This window comes from Benincasa hispida, chromosome 6 (genome assembly GCF_027475165.1).
Source record: "Benincasa hispida cultivar pf3 chromosome 6, pf3_genome.v1.1, whole genome shotgun sequence".
Classification (NCBI taxonomy): domain Eukaryota; kingdom Viridiplantae; phylum Streptophyta; class Magnoliopsida; order Cucurbitales; family Cucurbitaceae; genus Benincasa; species Benincasa hispida.
The window spans coordinates 42198483-42216545 of record NC_143483.1 but is presented as its reverse complement, the minus strand read 5'-3'; the positions used below and the strand labels follow the sequence as shown (position 1 = coordinate 42216545).

The 18063-nt window shown below is 33.7% G+C and overlaps 1 long non-coding RNA gene and 1 pseudogene across 2 annotated transcripts; both read right to left on the bottom strand.

The window, feature by feature from the left end:
• Positions 1-6495: 6495 nt before the first annotated feature.
• Positions 6496-15527, bottom strand: LOC150035668 (uncharacterized; annotated as a pseudogene). Its single transcript, XR_016530361.1, has 2 exons — positions 14335-15527; positions 6496-6739 (listed from the first exon to the last, which is right to left on the bottom strand). The product of XR_016530361.1 is annotated as an uncharacterized LOC150035668 (transcript).
• Positions 15528-15890: 363 nt separating this feature from the next.
• LOC150035667 (uncharacterized) lies at positions 15891-17663 on the bottom strand. The gene is made up of 2 exons (XR_016530362.1): positions 17222-17663; positions 15891-16121 (listed from the first exon to the last, which is right to left on the bottom strand). It is a non-coding gene; the product is annotated as an uncharacterized LOC150035667 (long non-coding RNA).
• Positions 17664-18063: the final 400 nt, after the last annotated feature.

Here is an 18063-nt window from a genome sequence, read left to right as displayed (position 1 = left end):
TGATTACGTTTATATAGTAAACATGGTCTTAATGAAATATTAAACATAAATTTGGTATAATATTGATAAGATTTCGAAAGAAAATTATACCGGAGTTATATTTTGTTAATATTTGTGAGGATTAGAAGCTTTATTTATTGGTTAATTTGTAAATCAATCCAACTTAAATTTGTGCAAAATTTGATATTGTTGAAATGAGTGAGTTTAACCATAGCTATTTCATGACATTTTGTTAAAATTAATTCTAAATTAGTAGAAATTGCAACATTTAACTAAGTTGAGGGTCTAATTTGATGAAATTAAAAGTTAATGTAAAATTGATGTAGTGTAACAAGTTTAAGATAAAATTAACATTGTGATCCATGATTTCCATATTTTCTAACATCGTTCACATAATTCATGCGAACGAGAGGGGGTATTTTGTCCTTTTTTTTAAAAAAAAAATTGAGTTGTAATTTTACTCTTAATTTTTTTTTAAAGTACAATTGGGAGTAGGAGAATCAAGCCATAAAACTTATTATTACTAAAACACTCATACGTCAATTGAACTGTGCTTATTTTGATATTTTACTCCAAACTTTTAATTTAGTAAAATTGTATCTCAAATTTAAATAAGTATTACAACCTTTTAACTTGATCAAGTATTACAACTCACAGGTTTAACCGCCCAATAAGTATTCGTTTAAAAGATTGTTGAAAATGGTATATGGGTTTATGGAGTTTTTACATTGCATTTCTTTAAAAGTAGTGTATGAACTAAATAAAATTCAACATATGGTAAAAATCATAACACTTATTTAAAAGCTTCTTTGGAATATGCTTTAAAATATTTATTTTTACTTAAAATTATTTTTTAAGCATTTAAAAAACAACTCCAAACAAGTTTAAGTTTCGAATTCGATAGGATGAAATTGAAAGTGTCTAATAAATAATACGACTTAATAAATTTATGGATGAAAATTGATATTTTTTCCTTTTAACCTTTCTTTAAAAAATGATTGAGAGGTCTGTTGGGCTAAGGGTAGATTTGGCTTCTTAGACCAAACATATGTTTGGAGGAAAGAGTCGAAGCTTGAATTTGTTTGGAGAAATTAAGGGTCCATTTGATAACGTTTTCGTTTTTTATAGAGTGTCCAAATAACTCAACAACCCAAACAATCCGGACTACCAACCCAAAATATAAGGATTGGGTTGGGTTGGGTTGACTCAACCCAAACGAAATTATATATATATATATATCTTTGTTTAAAGTTTAGTTACTTTATATTGATTAATTTATAAAATTTTAATATATTTTTTTTAAAATGTTATGATATTTGTATTTGTTTAAAGTTTGTAATAAATACAATAGATATTTGGTATTTAACATTTGAATTTTATGAAAATTTAGCTATTAGACATATGTTGAAGATAAATTTACATGTTTTTAAATAAAAATAAAAAAATAAGTTATAGCAAGGTTATATTGGGTTGGGTTAGAGATCCTAGATCTTCTGGATTGCCAATCCAACCAACTTAATTTTTTTTTGTTGGTCTGAAAAATACCCTAAACCCAATCCATGTACATCTTACCATTTTCTATTTAATGTTTCTCACTTTTTAAAAAATAAACTTATTTGATAACTAATCTCATTTCTTGTTTCAAAATTTTAAGAAATATTTCTAAACAAAAGGTAGAAACAACAAAAAGCAGTTTTTTCTATTTTTATTTTACCATTCCCTCAGCCTCAGGCACCTATGGTAATTAGTCCTTCTACCAATCATGGGTTCAAATCCCACTGAAAGCGTTTATTTGTTTTGGACATTTTCGATTTTTTTTTTTTTTTTTTTTGTTTTTTTTCATTACATCTCTTTATTTTTATTCTTTCTTTATTAATTTCGTTAATTAAAAAATAATTCTCCAATATTTATATTTTATTGCAATTTTAAATTTTAAAATTCTCCTATATTTAAATTTATATATTATTTTGTATTTCAATATGTATATTAATTGTTTTTATATTTCAAATTTCAAGTTCTAAGATTGACATTTTTTCTAAAAAAAATTCTTTTATATTTATTTCCATCTTTTATATTTTATTTTTTTATTTACAAAAATAATAGACATGTACATGGATTTGGTTGGATTGGGTTGGGAGATTTTTAGACCAACCCAAAAATTCAGATGAGTGGATTAGCTACCGGAAGAGAAGTTGAAGGAAATAGTAAAATTGGAGGGATCCTCTTAATTTTTGTCAAAAAAAAAAAAAGAAATTAATAAAATTGTTGGCAAAAGCGTATTGTAAATATGACATATATTTTTTTAATCTCCAAATTGCCCCTAGATAACAACTTTTTAAATTACTGTGTAATTGCTATACCGTATATCCATTCTCAATGAAAATATAATATAAATGGAGTATTCGGTTATGAGACCGTGTATCAATTCTCAATAGAAATACAATATAATTGGAATAGTTGTTTATGAGATTCAACCTAACGGGCTCATGAGATAAATGTACAGATTTTGATCTCATTTTGAAATTTGAATTGGAGTTTCATATTCGATTTGATTTGATTTAACCAATTTTAAAAAATATTCATAATTAAAATTTTACTTTATTTATCACCATTTTTATTTTTATTTATAATATATCTTTAATCACCATTTTTATTTTTATTTATAATATATCTTTAGATTTGGTGGAAAATCAAAACCATTAGTATCAATAACTTAGATAAAAATACATGAAGAGATTGATTAGTAACTGAGATAAAAATACAGTGTGATTGGTTCAACATAAGTTAATATATTATAATTATAACCTAATAGATTTGCCAAAATAGAAAATGAACACCATTTTGAATTTTTTGCCCCTTTTGAAATTCAAATTTATATTTTATTATCAAATTAGATTTTAATAACTATTTTTCAAATTGATTCAAAATAAATCAATCTCTTCCTTATTTTTCTCTTCCAATTTTAAATTTATCGATCAAATTTGATTTTATCTTACTAATCAATCATTATTTTAAATGTTCGTGACCATATTTAATTGTATCTTAATCTTTTTCATTATTCTATACATATTGTTATGAAATTAATTGTAAATTTTTTTCATATTTTTCAAAATTTTCACTTTTTTTTTTTAAGTTTTTGTACGTGTATATACATATATGTATGTATGTATTATTAGATTCATTTTATTTTTTTTAAAAAAAAATGCATGTGCCTTGTTAAAAAAAATTAATTAAGTTACATTTACACATTGTGCAATTGTAATGCATAGTTATAAGATTTTTACCAACATATATTGTAATTGTGATGTAAAATTATGAGGTTTTAACCCACATTTTTCGCAATTCTTGGTTATAACAATATACATTTACACATACATGATAATTGTAATGTGAAGTTATAAGCCATTATTTTTGTGATCTCGAATTATAACATAATTGTATTATTTTCCTGATTTTTTTCCACCAATATATTCAAATATATCTTTTGTTAATCAAATTTGATTTGCTTTTATTTTTTCAACTTGTTTATATATTTTATTATCATGTTGTAACTTCTTTCGATTGGATTCGGTTTCATGTAATTCTTTTCAATTTTTTTTTATACATTTTCTTATGGGTTGAAATTTTTGGATTTAAAATTTTTTAATCTATGTTGATAAAAATATGGAATTTGTAAAGAGATAGAAAAGGATTAAAAAGTATATATATATAAGAGAATTAAAAGAAAAATTAGATTTTTTTTTTAAAACCCATGCATCAAAATAAATTTTAATAGGATTTTAAATTCTAGATTTCCTTTTAAAATCTTATAAACTTTAATAGAATTTGAATTAATAAAAAAATTTAAAGAAAATATAATCTTACTATACATCTTCAATATCAAAGATCGGTCGTTTGTAATTTCTTACAATAATATATATATTATTCAACAATCTAAATAAAATAAAATAACAAAAACCCATAAATCTCATATTCTTTTTCTCTTTTATTAGTTGTTGCCCCCTTCCCCAAATCTCTGTCTCTCCTCCTCAATCTTATGCATACCACAATTGGTTCAGCGACCTTCCCTTGGATTCCATCGTCTCAACTAGCTTTGGACAATCATTCGAAAAAATATTGACAAAAATAGGGTAGCAAAACGTACACGATTTTTATGACAGGAACAAATCTACGTGAAAAAATAGATTTCTACAAAAATATATAAAAAAAAAAACTAAAGAATAAAAGAAGAGACAAAAGTTGGGGGAAAATGTGAAAAAAAATAGATTTAGGGCTAGAAATTCGATTCAATTTTTATTTTATTGTGAAATTCTGAAAATGAAAAAAAAAACACTAAAAAATAAAAGAAAAGACAAAAGTTGGGGGAAAATGTGAAAAAAAAATAGATTTATAATTAATTAATTCGATTCAATTTTTATTTTACCGCAAGCTTTTAAGAATTTGAATTTCACGGTAAAAGATTCTCCAAATATGCAAAAAAAAAAAAAATAAAAAATAAAAAAATAAAAGAATAAGACAGAAAAATAAAAGAAGAAGACAAAAGTTGAGGGAAAATGTGGAAAAAAAGATTTAGTTTTAATTCGTCGATTAATTTTTATTTTATCGTAGGCCTTTAAGAATTTAAATTTTACAATAAAAGATTCTCCAAAAATGCAAAAATGAAAAACACTAAAAAATAAAAGAAGAAACAGAAGTTGGGGGGAAATGTGAAAATAAAAAATAGATTTAGAATTAATTCATGGCTAGAAATTCGATTCAATTTTTATTTTAACCTTTAAAAATTTTAATTTCAAAGTAAAAATTCTCCGAAAATACAAAAAAAAAAATAATAAAGGAAGAAGATAGAAATCGGGAAAAAATGTGAAAAAAAAAAAGAAAAAGATTTAGCCTTAATTCGTGGTTGACCTTAACGGGTACACGATTTATGTGCTGACTCAAAACTCGTAGACGGGTCCACGATTTCACTAACCCTATTTTTGTCAAAAGTTTCAAACCAACCTATTTTTGTCAATAAATTTTAAAATAACATTATTTTTTAAAAAAACTCTCATTCCTATTAGGTTGACCTTGGTCGCTTGCACGCGTGTTTCTTATTTTTTCGTTTTCGACAATGATGTTCTGGGATTGATGTCACACACAATCTTAAATCTAATAGGGTTTCTAAACTTGTCCTTTGACGGATTCTCTTTGTCTAGTCACATCATCCAAAGGTTGCATTTTCTTCAAATACTCACTTACCAGCAACAACTTTACTTACACAATCAACCCTCCTCTCACCTTGGAGGAAGTTCATCATTGTAGACATCCATAAACTTTTAACAACCATTGTCGCCTGGTCGTAGGCTTCCCTCGCACACACATGTCCTATTGACAACCAAAATTATGAACTATATGAGGTGATTTTTAATTATTGCTTATGGAATGTTTAGATACGATGTATTTGTAATATTTGAGTTGTTTTTTAAGCATTGTATATTTGAATTATTATTTGCACTTAATTTAATTGTTTTTAGGTAGTTTAGTCATTGACTAATTATAATTTTCTATTATTTAAATTTTTTTGTTATTTTTCTGATTTTGAAACCTTTTTACCATTTTTCCAAATAAAACTTTAAAATTTGCTATTTCTCTCGTGGGAATGACCTAAATAAGGTTACAACCCAACAACCCAAATATTAAATTTGCTATTTAATTGATTGGGTTGTTCGGTTATTGTACAACACATACTAATAATTAAAATTTCATAGAGCTCAAATATTAAATATCAAAATCCAAGATATCTATTACAAACTTCATACAAACATCATAAAATTATATATGTGTTATAATAGTTATAAGTTACAATATATATATATATACACACATCAAGTTTGTGATTATATTTAGTGGTCATCAAGACTTACTTGTGTTAAATTACATAAACTTTTGATAATATCTTTTTCGATGTTTAATTATGTCATATCTTGTTTATTTTTATTATATTGTTACAAACAAAAAGAAAAAAAAACAAGAAACAAGAAATAGTTATCAAACAAATTTATATTTCTATTTCAATTTTTTATTTTCAAGAAACGGAAAAGATGAATACTTATCAAACATAAGAAGAAACGAGAAACAAGAAATAAGGTGTAACGACCCTACCTTTCGAGTAGTCAGACAAGGACCGTTATGACATAATGCACATTTTCATTCAAACATTTTGACCATCATAACGTAAATTCAGTGAAAACATAAATGACCATTCTAAATTGAAACATTTATTTAATAATAAATCTAATAACCAAAACATTTATTTGGGATCCTAAGTAAAACGTTTACAAAGAAAAATGATTCAAAGCAAATCAGCGAAAACATGTCATCTGACAACATACTCAAATGAAATGAACAAAAACTGTAACGACCCAACCCCCTAGAACTTAAGTTAGGCCGTTACTAAATACATGCATGCATGGGACTCAAAATGACACTCGGTTATGGCGAAATAAATGCTAATTAAATAAGGTAAGTTCAAAAGACTTTCATTAAATTCAAATATTAAAACAATAGTACCCAGAAATCATATAGGATAGTAAAAAAGTCTGAAAAACGATTATTAAAAGTAAGTTTTAAACATCAAAACTAAAAGTTAAGATAAATATGAAAAGAACTCTAAATTTCATGATGCGGAAGCGTAAAAACTAGTCCCAGTGGCTCGATCACGAATTCTGCTTGTCCATCGCCGGTGCATCTCTACCCTTACCTGAAACAACAACATGAGAAAGAATGAGTATAAAATACTCAGTAAGTAACCCCGCTACTAGGGTCAGGCTGGGCATTTATGTCCTCTAGATACCCACCTTTGGTGAAACATATATACTACTCTAGTCCTCATGGGACACGTATACACATGAAACAAGGAGGCCGAGTCTTATCCTACTGTAGTTAAATATGCCCACTACCTCTGGTGAATCCCGAAGAAGACACAAATTGGTGAATCCCGAAGGAAACACAAACGGGTGAATCTCAAAGGAAACACAAAATCTAATGGGCATCTAACTAATCAGTAAGGACATTGCACAGTCTCAACATCATAATCATCATTGTACGAATCTATGACATACATATAACCTCAACATCATGGCTCTACAACATACACATATACCTCAACATCATGGTTCTACAACATACACATATACCTCAACATCATGGTTCTATAACATACATGTATATCTCAATATCATCAAATCAAATACAACCATATGGAAGCACATATGGTCTCATACTAACATTCAAGTGTCTATGTGCATAAATAAATAATTCAGATCTCGTACCAGAATATACTTTGATCATACTGTTAGTCATACATGTATCATGCTAGCATACATATAATGCCTGGCCCGTGGGCAGTTCCAGTAGTAAGATTACTTACCTCAGAGTTAAATTCAAAATTAACCTAAGCAATTAATCTCCAACAAAGCAACTCTCGATTTAATTTCCCTAGCACAAAACACAAACACTAGAATTCAATCTTTGGAGCCAAAACCAAAACATACCACATTTAATCCAACGAACCTCAATTTAACTTGCCAAAGTTGTGGCTTGGTCTAAGATCAAATCCACAACCAAAAGTTTGATTGACCAACCCGAAACAACTTTTGCAACGCCGCACGTTCCGCTTTCGACCTTGAAACTCTTCCAACACTCAAATCTATGGCCCAAACATGATGGTCATTCACAATTTTAGCCAAAATCAACCAGTGTATTCTAAAATCCCCAAAGAAAATTCTAAAAACTTTTATCTTACCCAAGGACTTCGATATTCTGGCACAAGCAACGGTGACGGCGACAGAAAAAATCCGACGGCTAGGCAGCAAATCCGGCGTGACGACGCGGTTCTGACGGTGAGGTGAAACGAACCTAGGCTGGACGGATCGGGCTGGATGACAAGGCGGCGGCTAGCGGCGGAACGTAGCGCGCTAAGAGAGGGCTTCGAACGTTGTCGGGCCTCGCCGAACGGTGGGCGTCGGCTGGGCAAAACCTCGGCGGCGAGCGGCTAAGGTCGGACCGGCGGCGCCTGGACGACGGGCTGAGGAGATCGTCTGCTGGTCGAGGTTGGCGGTGGGAGGTAGGGCTCAGTGAAGGAAGAAGAAATTGGGGGGAGGGGTGGCGCCGGATGCGTGAGGAAGAAAGGGAATTGATTTTTATAAAATAATAATAATAAAAAAAACAAGGAAATAAGTATAATTATATTTTATTCATTTCCTTATTCTTTATATTATTAAATTCATTTCCTTTTCAAAAGAAAATTAATTTCTGTCATTAATTTTCAAATTGAATAATTTCACGCCAACAATTAAATTTCCGCACTTACACTTGAAGTCCAAAATCCCAAAAATTCCCTTAAACTAATAACAATTACTGAAATTCCAAATAATAAAGTTACTGAAATTACATTATTAATAAAAAAAATGTGCGGGTGTTACATTCTTTCCTCCTCAAAGAACTTCCGTCATCGAAAGTTCATTCTTGAAAAAGCTCCGGGTACTGGGCCTTCATCTCATCCTCTCGCTCCCAGGTAGCCTCCTTGAACTGGTGATTCTGCCACAGGACTTTCACAAAAGCAATTTTCTGGCGGCGAAATGTTTTTATCTCTCTGGCAAGGATCTCTATAGGCTTCTCCTCGTAGCTCAAGTTGTCATTCAACTGTAAGGGCTCGTAGTCAACTACATGGGATGGGTCTATCACATACTTCCTTAGCATCGAAACATGGAAGACATTATGAACTGAAGACAGTGCTGGAGGCAATGCCAAATGGTAAGCTACGGGGCCAACTCGTTCCAGGACCTTGAAAGGTCTAATGAATCTCATACTCAACTTTACCTTCCTGCCAAACCTCAGAATACCTTTCATGGGTGCTACTTTTAAGAACACTTTTATACCAGTCTCAAATTCCAGGTCCTTACGTCTTACATCGGCATAGCTCTTCTGTCTACTCTGAACTGTTTGCATACGAGCCCTGATCTTCTGTATTGCCTCATTCGTGGTCTGCACCAATTCAGGTCCTAACAATTTCCTCTCTCCTACCTCATCACAACACAGGGGACCTGCAACTCTTCCCATATAGGGCCTCAAATGGTGGCATCCCAATAATGGACTGGTAGTTGTTATTATAAGCAAACTCCATTAAGTGCAAGTGAGCATCCCAGCTTTCTGAAAACTCTATGGCACAGACACGCAACATATCTTCCAGTATCTGATTCAATCTCTCTGTCTGGCCATCAGTCTGAGGGTGGAAAGTTGTACTGAAGTCTAACCGGGTCCCCAAAGTTGCCTGAAGACTTTTCTAGAAGTTATACGTGAAACGAGGGTCTTTGTCCGACACGATGGACACGGACACTCCATGCAATCTCACCACCTTCTTCATGTATATTTGTGCCTACTTATTCACTGAGAAAGTGGACTTCCCAGGTATGAAATGTGCTAACTTCATAAGTCTGTCTACCACAACCCATATCACATTGAAATCTTTGATTGTCTGAGGCAACCCCACGATGAAGTCCATAGACACATGCTTCCACTTCCATTCTGGTACACTCAATGACTGTAACAAACCTGCTGGTTTCTGCCTCGAGGCTTTCACCTGCTAGCACACCAAGCACTTACTGATGAACTCTGCAACCCTCTTTTCATATCATTCCACCAGTAGTAACATTTCAAGTCCCGATACATCAATAACCAATTTCTATTGATTTCTACCACTACTTTTTCACTCTCTTGATTCTCTCTGCAATGTGTTATATCTATCTTTCTTCTCTGATTTATATTTGAGATAACGTTTATTCTCAATCTCATGACTACAATATTTTTTGTCGGCTTTCGCTTCCTCTTTAAGCGTGAATTGAAAAAAAAGTTAGAAAAGAGCAGAAAAACTAAATCCAAAAAAGAAAACGAAGTGGTAAAAATAATTTTTAGATTTGTAGCTTGTAATTTACCATTAATTACAGAAAATTGTGCATCTCGCAAGCTATTTCAGCCATTTTGTTCAAGCGGCAAATTTTTTAAAGTTCTTTTTGCCATTTTTTTTATAGCTTCCTTCTCATCTAATTGAAGCCATAAGACTTTCTAGTGATGGGTTTTCGTATTTTTGCATATTCAATCAAATACCCAACTTGTTTATTTGACATGGATGTCTAGTATCTAAGAAAAAATGTCAAATAATCATCCCGTTAAGTTTTTAATAGAATATAAATAGTAAGGACTAATATGAGCATTTTTTTTAAAAAAGTTTGGAGACTAAAATAGACATTTTGAAAGTTTAGGCACTAAAATAGGACAAACCTTAAAGTTGAGGAACAAAAATAGTATTTAAACCTAGTTTTTAACTTGTGCATTCATCTTCTTCTTCGTCCTCTCTTCTTTGTCCTCTTTCTTTCTTTCTTTTTTTTTTTTTTAATTATTGTTATGAAATTGATGATTTTGAAAGAAAAAAAAACAAGAAAAACGTAAATAGTAAATAAATCAATACATGAATTCACAAATTCACTAATAACATGTTAACTATGTCTAGAAGTAAAGAGTAGTTTATTATTAGAGAGAAATATTCTAAATACAGATTGCATAAATGTCTTTAGAATTAGAAGATTTATTTATAGTTCGCCCTTCTAATATAACACATAAACGAATGTATATTAGGTTTAGAGAGAATTATCAGCGAACGATGTGCATGATGATTGGATAAAATCAGAGATGTTATCAAATCATAATTACTATTTTTGACATTTTTTAAGACTATATTAAGGACTGAATTTCAATTTTTAAAACTATAAGAATTAAATTCTAACTTTCACCTTCCACAGAAATCAAATTTGCAATTTAACCTTCTTTTTATCGATTTAGAATGACTTTTTAAGTGTTTAACTAAAATATAATTTAACATAATTAAAGAAATTTAGTTTGAAATGACTTTTCAAATGCTTAAAAAAAGTTTTATGTAAAAAAAATACTTTAAGTACTTAGAAAGTCATTACAATAAGACTTTTTACTAACTTCATATTTATTCTAATCTTTCAACTTTTTTTTTATCTACTTTTCCACTATACATAGGGCATATTAGAGTGGATCTAAAATGATTAAAATCATTTTTGTTATTTTCAAAATCACTATGAAACATATTCTCTAATCCTTCAATTAAAAATTGCATTTAAATAATTTTAAGTGCTTAAAAACGTATTTATAGTGACTAGTTTTTTAACACGTGCAAATGCACATGATATTTTCAATTATATTATCATATTGATAAAATTTTCATTTTATTTTACCGTTTATTAGGAATAAATTTTTATAAAAAAATTTGAGTAAGAATCCAATGCTGGTTAGTTTTATTTTGGAAAAATAGTTATTTATACGGTTGTAAAAAGTTAAAAATTATTAAAACATCCTTCTCCTTTCTTATTTTTATGCATGTCATTTAAATGATTGGTGCCAACGTACTTTAGACCTTTATTTTTAAAAACTAACTAATAAAATTTAGTAACTTTTAAATCCATTATTATTAAATATAATTATAGGTAAAGTTTTTTATTTTTATTTTTTTAGAAGTCATAAGTAAAGTTATAAATCTTAGATTTAGTGATTCACTCCGAATTGATAAAGCGCTCTCTTACAAGTTGTTTGCATTTTATATTTTCACTTTTGAGTAAATTGAAAATATTATTTTCAATGTAACTCCTTTTTCTAGTTTTGAAAAATGGTTGATTATAAAATCAAAAGTTTTAGAACTAATTTGACAATCTTTACCACAAATTAAATTTAAAAATAGTAGAATTCATTCAATTTCATAATAATAGTAATAATAACAATCATTATTTTATATTAGTTACTATTATTATTTAAAAAATAAATACATCAGAGAGATTATTTATATATATACTTAACCCAAAACATTTTTTTGACTTGACTTCAATTGACGTTATATCATTTTCAAGCACTCCAACCTATTTGCATATCTTCAATTATTTTTTAAAATTACAAAATATTAACATTGCAACACAGAAAGTAGAAGAGAGAAATAAAACATTTAAAATCTCATCAATAAATATACTTAAAGATAAATTCATAAGTTCTAGAAATTAATTATAGAAATAAAGAGATTTTTTTTTTCTAGTTTTCTAACATTTCATCTTTAAAATATGTATATATTAGGTATAGATGTGAGAATGCGAAAATAAGGAACTATGAGCCTCTGACAACAACTCATCTTTAATATCACTAACTGATGGCACACACAAACGTCCCTGATAAAGAAGGCCATCTTCCGCTGAAACTGAGAATTCGCCATCCTAGCCTGACTCCACCCTACGAACTCTCTCTTCCAGATAAGGGTCGTCTCGCTGCGCATCAATAATCTTCTGCCTTAGACTCGGTCGCATCGACAACTGTGCTAACTATGCCGTGACCTTTCCCACAGCCACTGCAATCTCTGCCCTCTCCAGTTCCCTACACAAGTGAGTCTGTTTGGTAATGAGGGCTGCTAAATGAGCCACCTTTCTACTTAGAGCATCTGCCACTACATTTGCTTTTCTCAGGTGGTACAAAATTTCACAGTCATAATCTTTCATCAGCTCCAACCACTTTCTTTGCCTCATGTGTTAACTCTTTCTGAGTGAAAAAGTACTTCAAACTATTATGGTCAGTGAAGATCTGTATCTTCTCTCCATATAAGTAATGCCTCAAGATCTTGAGGGCAAAAACCACTGTTGCTAACTCCAAGTCGTGAGTGGGATAATTCTGTTCATGCTTCTTTAGCCGATATGAAGCGTAAACAACTATTCTGCCTTGCTGCATCACTATGCATCCCAACCCCTTTTTGGACGTATCACTATAAATGACAAAACCACCTGATCCATCCAGTACTGTAAGAATTGGGGCTGAAACCAACCTCTGCTTGAGGTCTTGGAAACTATTTTCACAAGCCTCATTCCAAACAAATGCTGCTCTCTTCTGGGTCAACTGAGTCAATGGGGCGGCTATGCGAGAAAAGTCCTTTACAAATCATCTATAGTAGCCTGCTAACCCCAAGAAACTACGTACCTCACTGACTGTGGTTAGACGAACCCAACTCGTAACTGCCTCAATCTTTGCAGGATCCACAGAGACACCTTCCTTCGATACTACATGACCTAGAAAGAACACCTGCCTCAATCAAAATTCACATTTAGAAAACTTAGCATACAACTTATTGGCCCTCAACGTCTTCAAAACTTTCCGTAAATGCTCCTCATGCTCGGCCTCTTTCTTGGAATAAACCAAGATGTCATCAATAAAAACAATCACAAAGGTGTCGAGGAATTCCTAGAACACACTATTCATCAAATCCATGAATACTGCTGGTGCATTCGTTAGACCGAATGACATCACTATGAACTCATAATGTCCATACCTCGAACGAAAAGCTGTCTTGGGTATGTCACTGTCCTTTATTCTCAATTGGTGGCATCCTGACCAGAGATCAATCATAGAGAATACCGTAGCTCCCAGCAACTAGTCAAACAAATCATCAATCCTGGAAAAAGGATACTTGTTTTTTACGGTCATCTTGTTCAGCTCTCTGTAATCAATGCACAGAAGTAATGATTCGTCCTTCTTTTTCACAAACAAAACATGTGTACCCCATGGTGACACCAAGAGCGTATGAAACCCTTGTCCAACAACTTCTGCAATTGGACCTTCAGTTCCTTCAGCTCTACCGAGCCCATTCTGTATGGAGCCTTCAAAATAGGGGTTGTGCCTGGCTCCAACTCAATAACAAAATCTATCTCCCGCTGCGGGGGCAGTCGGGGAAGATCCTCTGGAAAAATGTCTGAAAAATCCCTCACTACTGGCTCCGAAGTCAAGGTGACTTCGGTTTCTCTAGTGTCCACCACACTGGCCATAAAGCCCCCGGCTCCTTGGTCAAATAGTCTACTGGCCTTCAATGCAGAAATCACTTTGGGTAGGACTACAGTCCCAACCCCTTTAAACTTAAAACTAGCTCCTGTAGGAGGGTTCAAGATGACCTCCTTACGGGAGCAATCTATGCTGGCATGATTAGCAGCTAACCAATCCATGTCCAATGTAAAATCGCGCATATCTAAAATTATCAAGGTTACATCTAATGCGTGATTGGCTACCTCTACCTGACATGAATCTTTTCTGTAGCTAACATGATCTCTCCTGGTGGAGTGAAAATGGACAATGCAAAAGGCAAAGGTTCTGAGTCTAACATGGCATGCCTCACAAATACAGCATATATAAACAAATGCGAAAAGCAAGAGTCAAATAAAACTAAAGCATAGTGCCCCAAAATGGGAAGTGTACCTGTCACCACTGTGTCTAACTTCTCGGCCTCATGCCGAGTAGTAGAAAACACCCTACCCTGCTGTTGCTGACGACTCGAACCTCCCTAAAACGAACTTACGGGCTGGCCTCTGTGTTCAGGCGCGTTCCTCCTCGGGCATCTATCTGACATATGCCCCTTCTGGCCACATCGAAAACAGATCCCAGAGCCGGCTAGACAACGTCCCCAGTGTCGCTTACCACAAGTGGTACATATCGGCCTATTCTCCCTACCAGTCACAACCTGGGAACCCTGCTGTCCCCACTGACATGGAGCATTCACTGTGTTCTGGCTCCTCTACTGATGCTCAGAAACCCTGTGTTCAGCCTTCCTTTTCTGACCTGCGGAGGTCCTAATCCCGAGCAACCTCCTGTATTCCTTTCCCACATGGGAGTCAGCATCAATCCTCACAGCGGCCCGTAGTGCCGCAGCATACGTCTTGAGATCCAAGGCATGCACTATCCCTCGCAGTCTGCTCCTCAAGCCTTGGATGAATCTCTCTGTCCTTGCTGCCTCGGTGGCTACTAGTTCAGGAGCAAAGCGAGACAGCTTATCGAATTCCTGCCATACTCCTCCACTGACATAACTCCCTGCCTCAAGTTCAAGAATTCTGCCTGTTTGTTGTATTAGGTGTTCGCCGAAAAGTACTTCTCATAAAAGCACTCCTTGAACTGCTCCCAGGTTGCAAGTTCACCACCAGTGTCAATCATCTTTTCTGCTGAACGTCACCAGATTTCCGCATTACCAGTCAACATGAAGACTGCGCATTGAAGCTTGTGCTCTTCCGGGCACCTCATAAAACGGAATATTGTCTCAATAGATGACAACCACATCTCTGCTTTAATGGGGTCCCCCAACGATCCATCAAAGGGGCAAGGGTCATACTTTCGAAAATCCCTCAGATGTTTAGCCTCAAGAGACAGGCCTTGCATGTCTCTATCCTGCGGTCGGGTCTGTTGCAACTGCTCGGGTGGCACCGGTTCCTCCTGAGCCTGGGTCTGAGCAGTCTGTCCTGTCATCATGCTACGAATCAGTTCCTACAGCTTCCCCATTAGAGAGGATGCAACGGCTTCACTAATTCTAGCTTCCATCGCCTTTTCATCAATTTGGGTCACAGGCGGATTTGGAGCTGCCGGAACAGTCTGGCTACTCTCAACTCTCTCTGCTTGCATTTCTTCTTTAACTGTCTTTCTTGTTCTAGGTTTAGGTGCCATGTTCTGTCATAAATTCACACTTAACTAGCTATTTCTGGGTCCTTCTCAAACATCATGCATTTAAAACACTACATCACTGTTCTCATATATGCATTGAAACTTTCATTAGTATAACGTACCTGACGATGACGAGGGATCCGTTACTGGGTCACAGGGACTATCTAGACTTACGTAGTAAGTCAATCTACAGAACCCAAAACATGGGCTCTGATACCAACTGTAACAACCCGACTCCCTAGGACTTAAGTTAGGTCGTTACTAAATACATGCATGCATGGGACTCAAAACGACACTCGATTATGGCGAAATAAATGCTAATTAAATAAGGTAAGTTCAAAAAACTTTCATTAAATTCAAATATTAAAACAATAGTAGGGTACCTAGAAATCATAGAGGATAATAATAAGTCTGAAAAACGATTCTTAAAAGTAAGTTTTAAACATCAAAACTAAAATTCAATACGGATGGTGCTTCCATGCGGAAGCGTAAAAACTAGTCCCAGTGGCTCGATCACGAATTCCACTTGTCCATCGCCGGTGCATCTCCACCTTTACCTGAAACAACAACATGAGAAAGAATGAGTATAAAATACTCAGTAAGTAACCCCACTACTAGGGTCAGACTGGGTATCTATGTCTTCTAGATACCCACCTCTGGTGAAACATATACACTGCTGTAGTTCTCATGGGACACATATACACTGCTGTAGTTCTCATGGGACACATATACACATGAAACAAGAAGGAGACTGAGTTTTATCCTACTGTAGTTAAGTATGCCCACTACCTCTAGTGAATTCCGAAGGAGACACAAACTGGTGAATCCCGAAGGAAACACAAACTGGTGAATCCCAAAGGAAACACAAACTGGTGAATCCCAAAGGAAACACAAACTGGTGAATCCCAAAGGAAACACAAAATCTAATGGGCATCTAATTAATCAGTAAAGACATTTGCACAGTCTCAACATCATAATCATCACTGTACGAATCTATGACATACATATAACCTCAACATCATGGCTCTACAACATACACATATACCTCAACATCATGGTTCTACAACATACATGTATACCTTAACATCATCAGATCAAATACAACCATATGGAAGCACATACCATCTCATACTAGCATTCAAGTGTCTATGTGCATAAATAAATAATTCAGATTTCGTACCAGAACATACTTTGATCATATTATACTGTCAGTCATACATTTATCATGCTAGCATACATCTAATGCCTAGCCCGTGAGCAGTTCCAGTAGTAAGATTTTTTACATCAAAGTTAAATGCAAAATTAACCCAAGCAATTAATCTCCAACAAAGTAACTCTCGAATTAATTCCCCTAGCACAAAACACAAACACTAGAATTCAATCTTTGGAGCCAAAACTAAAACATAACACATTTAATCCAATGAACCCCAATTTAACTTAGCAAAGTTGTGGCTTGGTCCAAGATCAAATCCACAACCAAATGTTTGATTGACCAACCCGAAAAAACTTTTGCAACGCCGCACGATCCGCTTTCGACCTTGAAACTCTTCCAACGCTCAAATCTATGGCCCAAACATGATGGCCATTCACAATTTTAGCCAAAACCAATCGAGTATTCTAAAATCCCCAAAGAAAATTCTAAAAACTTTTATCTTACCCAAGGACTTCGATATTCTGGCATAAGCAACGGTGGCGGCGACAGAAGAAATCCGACGGCTAGGCAGCAAATCCGGCGTGATGACGCGGATTTGACAGTGAGGTGAAGCGAACCTAGGCTGGACGGATTGGGCTGGATGACGGGACAAACGGCTTGACAGTCAGCAGCGAACGGCGAGCGGCAGAACGTAGCGCGCTGAGAGGGGGCTTTGAACGCCTTTGGGCCTCGTCGAACGGTGGGCATCGGCTGGGCAAAACCTCGGCGGCAAGCGGCTAGGGTCAGATCGGCGGCGTCTGGACGACGGGCTGAGGAGATCGGCTGCTGGTCGAGGTCGGCGGCGGGAGGTAGGGCTTGGTGAAGGAAGAAGAAATTGAGGGGGGGGGGGGGGCGCCGGATGCGTGAGGAAGGAAGGGACTTGATTTTTATATAAAATAATAATAATAACAAAAAGGGAAATAAGTATAATTATATTTTATTCCTTTCATTATTTCTTTCATTATTCCTTTCATTTTATACTATTAAATTTATTAAATTCCCGCACTTACACTTGAAGTCCAAAATCCCAAAAATTCCCTCCAACTAATAACAATTACTGAAATTCCAAATAATAAAGTTACTGAAATTACATTATTACTAAAAAAAAATGTGCGGGGTGTTACAAAAATCATGTAAAAAAAATGTGCAAAAGCGTTTTCTAATGTCCCATATGGCTCTATCATGGATCTCATTTATCCTTTATCAGTCCATTCCTGTCATTGCCTAAAAGAAAACATGAAAGAGGACATGATGAGTATAACAATACCCAGTAAATGACCAGCTACTGGGCCCTCTAGGTTACCTGT